Genomic DNA, 8116 nt, shown 5'->3' on the forward strand with positions numbered 1-8116 from the left:
TCTTAAAGTAGCTTCTCTTAACTATTACAATATCCAAACAAGTCTTAAAGATAACCATCAAAAGATAACAACACAAAAGATATCAACATGAAACTAGAAGTCTTAAAGTATGTTGTCTAAAGCATTACAGGGACATCAGCCTTTGGTCATTGCCACTTTCATTACAAAATAGAAGGTAAACACTAAAATCCACTATAAATTCATCCCAATGCTTTTCAGGCCCTAGGTAGTGTTTTTGCCATGTACTTCAGGGTCTTTCTTGATGGGCTAGTAACTGTTGCTGTGTATGGCTGGGGTTGACTGGTACTGCTGCTGCATTTAGCTCTCGTGGAGGAGGATTGTGACTGTTGAGTCCCTCCAACTTGTGTATTCTTTCTCTTTGGTTGAAATTTTGTTGCTGCTTTTGTTGTTGTCTTTACTGCATTCTTGCTGGGGTTTGGAGTCCTAGTTGTGCCAGCATTCTTCTTGGCCTGTGGAGCTGCATTATGCTACAACCAGTAACAACAAACAATGACATCAATAAATTGGATTCAACAAATTGGTAATAAACAATCTCATATATGGAATTATATTCAATCCATACAAGGGTAGTCTAAATTGACAACAACAAATTTACCTTTTTTGCCGAGGCCTCCACCTTTCGTTTTCTAGGGCAGGTTTTTTGTTGTGACCAAGTGCATAATAATAGGAACATTTTTGTTGTTGTCCAGTCCTGGATAATTTAGACAGTGGTCCATTTTTGCATGACTCATCACCAGTCTTGTTCCTGCTTAATTTTGGGCGTCCTATTGATTTTCTAAACACTGGTGGCAGCACATCATCATTCTGAGTCTTGTCCCAGAGATTTGGTCCATTCACAGGATAGATCACATGTTGAAAGCAGTCCACATAGGTCTCTTTTTTTCTAGTACTTGTTCACATAGTTCTTAATATTTAAACACATTTTTCTAATGCAACTCATGGCATGCTCACAAGGGTAACCTGTTAGTTGAAACTTTTTACAGGAGCACTCATGGTTCTTTAAGTCCACAACAAATTTGTCTCTATTACCCTAGCTGCTGGATATTTCATACTTGTCCCTACCTGCATATATGGCCAATCACTCCCTATCCTTATCAAACTCTCTTTCAATTTTCTTGTTTATTTTTGGCAAAATTTCTCCAGCATATGTAATTTTACTTTGTCTATTGTCAGCCCACCTATTCATTAGATAAACCCTAATATCTTCTAACATAGACACTATGGATTTCTCTCTAACATCTACGATAAGAGAGTTAAAACACTCACACATGTTGTTTACAAGTGCATCACATCTAGGTAAATAATTAAATCTGGACTTGCTCCAGTACTTAGCAGGGATCTCCATGAGATGATTATAAGCTCCTTGATCAACTATCTGAATCTCCTTCATCCTTCTCTCCTACTCCTAGACATATATTGCCTTTGCAGCCTTCCACATCATTATTTTCAGCTGAACACCTGAGAACCTTTTTTCTGAAATTTCTATATAAGTGCCTGACACAGAACCTGTGATCTATGCCAGGTAGCAACTCATCAAAGGTAGGAATCAATCCCTTGGAAACAGAATTTAAAAGCAACATAAGTCAATAATAGCACAACATGATTTAAACACAGAATCAATTACACAATTATATGATTTAAATAGCTTAATTTGAGGGTTACCTTTTGTTAGTCGCTCATGAATATACACCTTCTGATCTTGTCAATACCCAAATCGTCACACAGATTTAACAAAAACTAGGTCCACGAGTCTTTTGTCTCTGCTTCAACAATAGCATAGACAATTGTCAAAATCTGATCGTTGGGGTCCCATCCAATGGCTGTTATAAGTTGACCCCCATATGGAGTCTTGATGAAGCATCCTCAAGGCCGATCATTGGTCTGCACACCATGAAGCTCCTTTTGCAAGTATCCAAGCAGATATAGATCCTCTCAAATCGTGGTCTCAAGTCCTTACTAGGGATTGGTGTCTCTAGTTGAAACTTAGGAGGTCTCTGCACTTGTATTCGAACGTGGTATCCGGATTTGACCTCAGTAATTCAGCAGCATAGTTATGTATCCTCCTATATTGCTCTCCATAAGTACCATTAGTCTCATTCAATGCTTGCTGCTTCACTCTGGCAGCCTTGGTCTTTGTGAGGTCAACATTCCGCTTGCTATGAGCCTTCCTTATCAAGGTTCTCAACTTGATTTTTGGGTTCTCACAAATCTTCTTCATAAAAGCCTTATTCAGCCACTGAGAACTCATGATACCAATCTTGGTTGCCTTACTGCATGTGTGCTTTTTATAACAGTTGGTCAATTGTCATGTATCCTCTCTCTTCATCTTATGGCAGAAAGCAAACCAGTTGCAACCTTCTTGGCAAACAGCTTTACACCTATGGCTATCACATGTTGTGAACCATATTCCTCTGTCATTATGTACAACATAGCTAGTTACACATTTCTTAAAAGCATTCCTATCTACATACATTGTCCCAACTTCCCATTTATACTCCTTTATATTCTTCAAACTCTTGTGCAATGGGTACTTCCTCAACGAGGAATCCCTTTCATCATCACTTACAGGGACATCCCATAACTCCTCACTCTCATACCCATCATCTTCATCTCTTAGTCCAATAGCCACCACTTTCTCATTTCCCTTGTTAACATTGGCACTAAATTCTTCTTGCACTCTCTCAGTTGGAACACTCTGTTTAATCTTTTGGGAATCCTTCAAGGTTGTGATATCAACATCATACAAATCTCCATCACCATTTTAATCAACATCGCTGTCATCAAAAGCTACTTCTATTGCACTATCTCTAGCACTGTTTTCACTCCACTGTTCATCGTTGTCTCCGTCAACAGTGGCATCATCATTCTCTGGCTGGTAGTCATCATCACCTGAAAAGTCTGACCTCTCTGCAGACATGAAATCATCCTCCGACATATCAGATTGGGCTTCTGTCACCACCTTGGGCTTCTTACCCACCTTTGCCTAAGCAGATGATTGGGCTTTATGCAGCACAATTAGACCAGGCCTAACAGTCCCTGCAGTGGGTGCAGTAGGCTCATCACCATCTATCTCTTGAACTTTCTCAATTGTACAACCTTTCCTAGCAGTAGCACTCTTTTTGTGAACAATAAAAAACTCCACCATGTTGTCCCTCATTCCAATTCTGGTCATATCCATTGCATCCTTGTCTGTGTGAAGCATCCTCAGTCCTACCTCTGTTTCATCTTTTGGAGACTTATACCACATTGCAGCGATGTTCTCTACCACATATCCCTGTTCGACCACTATCTCGATTGCCTCGAACCTACTCTACGTATCTTCATCACAGTAGTCTATTATCGAAGTCTCACCCCCCATATAGTGTAAAGGTTCACCATCAAACCCAAACTTTCTCCCATGGTGTATCTTGACACTAAAATAACTCATTCTCCAAACAATATGTCAGACAAACATAACAGACTTCATAAAATTCTCACATTGATCAACAACAATAGAAACGCATAAATGCAATCACCAGGGCAAAATAAAAACTTCTAAAACAAAACAATAACCGAATAAAGAACTATAATACAAAACAATCACACACAGCATCATTACATATCAAAATGCATTAAAATTACAACCAAATGGGCTGAGGACATTTGATAAAGGAATACCTGACACGATCTTCTTCCAGAAAAGAAGGGTTTCAAACTAACTGCTTTTGTCGAACTTGAATGTTGCTAAAGGACAATGTTGCCTCTCTAGCTGCGATTAGCAACCCTTGAGTGATGATCAGTAGGGTTCGTGTGTTTTTAATCGTTCCGTGCTTCACAAGAATAAAAAGAAGAGTCAGTGATAGAGTAAGTATGCGTTCTGTCCCAACGCGGGAACCATTACACGTCTATTAACCTTTGCCCTCTTCAGTTTGTCACGTTGGACACAACATTAAAAATTTTATTCCTATTTAACAGTAGGACTTGATTGATGCAAATCAAAACTATTTTAGACGTAAATAAGATACTTTAAATATTGGAGACTAAAATAAAATTCACTCCAAACATAGATGATCAATTTAGTATTTTATCCTTATACTTATTATTTAACGCACCTATCATCTACTACGAGGATTTAATTGTATATTTAGATATGTACATGAAAGAGACTTATGATTGAAAACGATACAATCAATTATATTATATAATTTTGATGTTTGTGTGTGTCAATATATCGAAACTTTAGGCACTTTACTTAGCTTTTATTATTGAAACAAATCTATCTATGATTTGTAGAAAAAGGAACTTTCATTTTACTATCAATTCTTGCAACTTGGCTAATGACCACCCTTTTTTTTGTACTAATAACTTTTTATTAGAAAAGAGAAACAAAATGATTATACCCATGGCTTTGTTTCGGCGTACCTTCCATGCGTGCACACCTCTCGTGAATAATTCTCCTACTTTATATTATTTATGATTTAAGATTTTAATTTTTAAGTTTACAAAAGACTCAAAATACATTAAAAAAGGTAAATTTAGGGAAAAAATTTCTGCTAACACATCTAAATTAGGGGTGCACATGGGTCGGATGAAGCCGGGTTTGATGTGACTCAGATCTGACCCGAAATATACACCGGGTCTATTTATTAGACCCGAATCCGACTCTAGACCCGATGAAACCAATACACTTTCGGATCACAATTATACTGGGTGAAAACCGGGTAAAAACCGAGCGAAAATCGGGTCATTAACATTACATTACGTTGATACCTTCTTGTAAGCTAGCATGTAAAAATATCCAAATTTTTAAGACTCCAACCATTAGTTAACATAGTAAAATTCACTTAAAAAAATATAACAAGAACCAACCCTTCTTCAAAATTAAAGCATCACCACAATCAATATTAAAGCATAACCACAATCAATACTAATATTGTCTAATAATACCAAATATTTAAATCAATACAAATAACACAATCTTATGTATTAGTCTAAAGTCTTATGCATTCTAAACATAAAACATTAACTTATAGTCTTATAATGACTAATAACACAAAATATTAAGGTTTACAATACTTAAATTCCACAAAAGAATAGTCATGATCCATCACTAATAACACAAAATATTAATTATGTATGATGACCGGACCACCGGGCCGACTTTGGGTGACCCGAGTTATGGCCCGGACCCGACCCGAAATAATGACCGGGTCTATTTTTGAGACCCGTACCCGACCCTAAACCCGATGAAATCACACCAATTTAGTCTCTAAAATGTTTGGGACCGGGCCGGGCCTTCGGGCCGGGTCGGGTCTATGCACCCCTAATCTAAATTTGAGTAATTTATGTTAATAAAATAAATGAAGATTAAATTTACGCAAATACTTTAAATAAAAATTGATTATACATTTGTCTTAAACATATTTATATAAATGGAATCAGTATAACTCGATTTTACCATTTACATGTAAATTAAATACATCAATTCAATTTAGTAAGTGACCTAATAAATCAAAATAGGATAATTCAATTTATTAGAAGAGAAACGAAAAAATACTTGGTCCTTAGTAAATCGAATTGGGTGAGTTCGATTTATAAGCGGATATAAATCTCAAGCTAAATCGAATCACTCTGATTCGAATTAGCTGTAGATATAACATACAGTATACTTTTATAAACCCTTATTTGTGAATACACTCTGATTTAAAAATATTTTTATAAAAATTTAAAATTTTAAAAAATTAAATTTTTTATTTTTAAATTTAAAAATTAATTTTTTTTATTTAAGATAGAAAAATAAAATAAAGTCCAAAAATATTTAGTAAATAAAAAGTTGAAAATTTATTATTTTTAAACTAAAAAATAATTTTTTTCTTGAAATTAGAAAAATAAAAATTTCAAAAATATCCAATAAACAAAAAAAACTTTAAAAGTTTAAATTTTTATGATTAATTTATTCAACACTTGGAAAAAAGTCCAGCAATTATAGCATTATCCAGTGAATAAAAAAACAAAAATAATATTTTTAAAAAAAATTAAAATTTTAAAAAAATTAAATTTGTCATTTTTGAATTCTTAAATGTTAAAATTAAATTTTTTAATTAATGTAAAAAAATAAAATAAAGTCCAGTTTTATTTAATAAACAAAAAATTTGAAAATTTATTATTTTTAATTTTTAAACTAAATTTTTTTTACTAAAGGTAAAAAATAAAATATTCTAAAAATATTCAATAAAAAATTTTTAACATTTTTAAAATTAATTTATTTTTAATTTATGAAAAAGTTCTGCAGCTGTATCACTATTCGGTGAATACAAAACAAAAAAATATTTTTATAAAAATTTTAAATTTTAAAAAACTAAATTTTTTTTATTTTTGAATATTTAAATTTAAAAATAAAATTTTTTATTTAAGATAAAAAATAAAATAAAGTCCAACAATATTTAGTAAACAAAAAATTTAAAAATTTATTATTTTAAAATTTTTAGATTAAAATAATAATTTATTTAAAAAATTAAAAAAAATTTCAAAAATATCCAATAAATAAACAATTTAAATTTTTAAAATTAATTTATTTTATATTTGTGAAAAAGTCTAGTAGGTGTAGAATTATCTTGTGAATAAAAACACAAAAAAATATCCTTGAAAAAATTTAGCATTTTAAAAAACTAAATTTTTTATTTTTAAATTTTTAAATTTAAAAATTAAATTTTTTATTTAAAGTGAAAAAAATAAAGTACAATAATATCTAATAAACAAAAAATTTGAAAATTTATTTTTTATTTAACTTTTCAAACTGAAATTTTTATTAAAAATAGGAAAAAATGCCAAAAATATTCAACAAACAAAAAAATTTTAAATTTTAAATTTTAAATTTTTAAAATTAATTTATTCTAAATTTATGAAAAAGTTCAACAGGTGTATCACTATCCGATGAATAAAAAAATAAAAAAATAATTTTATAAAAATTTAAAATTTTAAAATATCAAAATTTTTATTTTTGAATTTTTAAATTTAAATATTAATTTTTTTATTTAAGATTAAAAAATAAAATAAAGTCTTGCATTATTTAGTAAATAAAAAATTTAAATATTTATTATTTTTAAATTTTTAGACTAAAAAAATAATTTTTTAGTAAAAGTAGAAAAATAAAAAATTCTAAAAATATCTAATAAACAAAAAAATTTTAAATTTTAAATTTTTAAGATTAATTTACTCTACATTTGTGAAAAAGTCCAACAGATGTAGCATTATCTGGTAAATAAAAAAAGAAAAATAATATTTTTAAAAAAATTTAGGTTTTTTAAAAAATAAATTTGTCATTTTTGAATTTTTAAATATAAAAATTAAATTTTTTATTTAATATAAAAAAATAAAACAATGTCCAATTTTATCTAATAAACAAAAAATTTGAACTTTTTTTATTTTAAATTTTTAAAATAATTTTTTTTACTAAAAGTAAAAAAATAAAGAATTTCAAAAATATTCAATAAACAAAAAATTTTAAATTTTTTAAATTATTTTATTCTTAATTTATGAAAAAGTTCTGCAGGTGTATCATTATTCGGTGAATAAAAAACAAAAAAAATATTTTATAAAAATTTAAAATTTTAAAAAAATAAATTTTTTTATTTTTAAACTTTTAAATTTAAAAATTAAATTTTTTTACTTTAGATAAAAAAAATAAAATAAAGTCCAGCAATATTTAGTAAACAAAAAATTTAAAAATTTTTTATTTATAAATTTTTAGAATAAAAAATAATTTATTTAATAAAAATAGAGAAATAAAAAATTTTAAAAATATCCAATAAATAAAAAATTTAAAAAGTTTAAATTTTTAAAATTAATTTATTCTATATTTGTAAAAAAATCTAACAAGTGTAGCATTATCCTGTGAATAAAAATACAAAAAAAATCCTTAAAAATTGAGATTTTAAAAAACTAAATTTTTTATTTTTGAATTTTTAGATTTAAAAATTAATTTTTTTATTTAATGTAAAAAAAATAAAATAAAGTCCAGCAATATTTAGTAAACAAAAAATGTGAAAATTTATTATTTTTAAATTTTTAGACTAAAAAATAATTTTTTTACTAAAAATAGAAAAATAAAAAATTC

At 28.9% G+C, this 8116-nt stretch overlaps 1 pseudogene; it reads right to left on the reverse strand.

Moving 5' to 3' along the window:
• Positions 1 to 215: 215 nt before the first annotated feature.
• On the reverse strand, positions 216 to 1459 carry LOC148550623 (uncharacterized; annotated as a pseudogene).
• Between the last annotated feature and the right edge of the window lie 6657 nt (positions 1460 to 8116).

The sequence above is a fragment of the Arachis ipaensis genome, chromosome B7 (genome assembly GCF_059453495.1).
Source record: "Arachis ipaensis isolate K30076 ecotype BB chromosome B7, ASM5945349v1, whole genome shotgun sequence".
In the NCBI taxonomy this organism is placed as follows: Eukaryota; Viridiplantae; Streptophyta; class Magnoliopsida; order Fabales; family Fabaceae; genus Arachis; species Arachis ipaensis.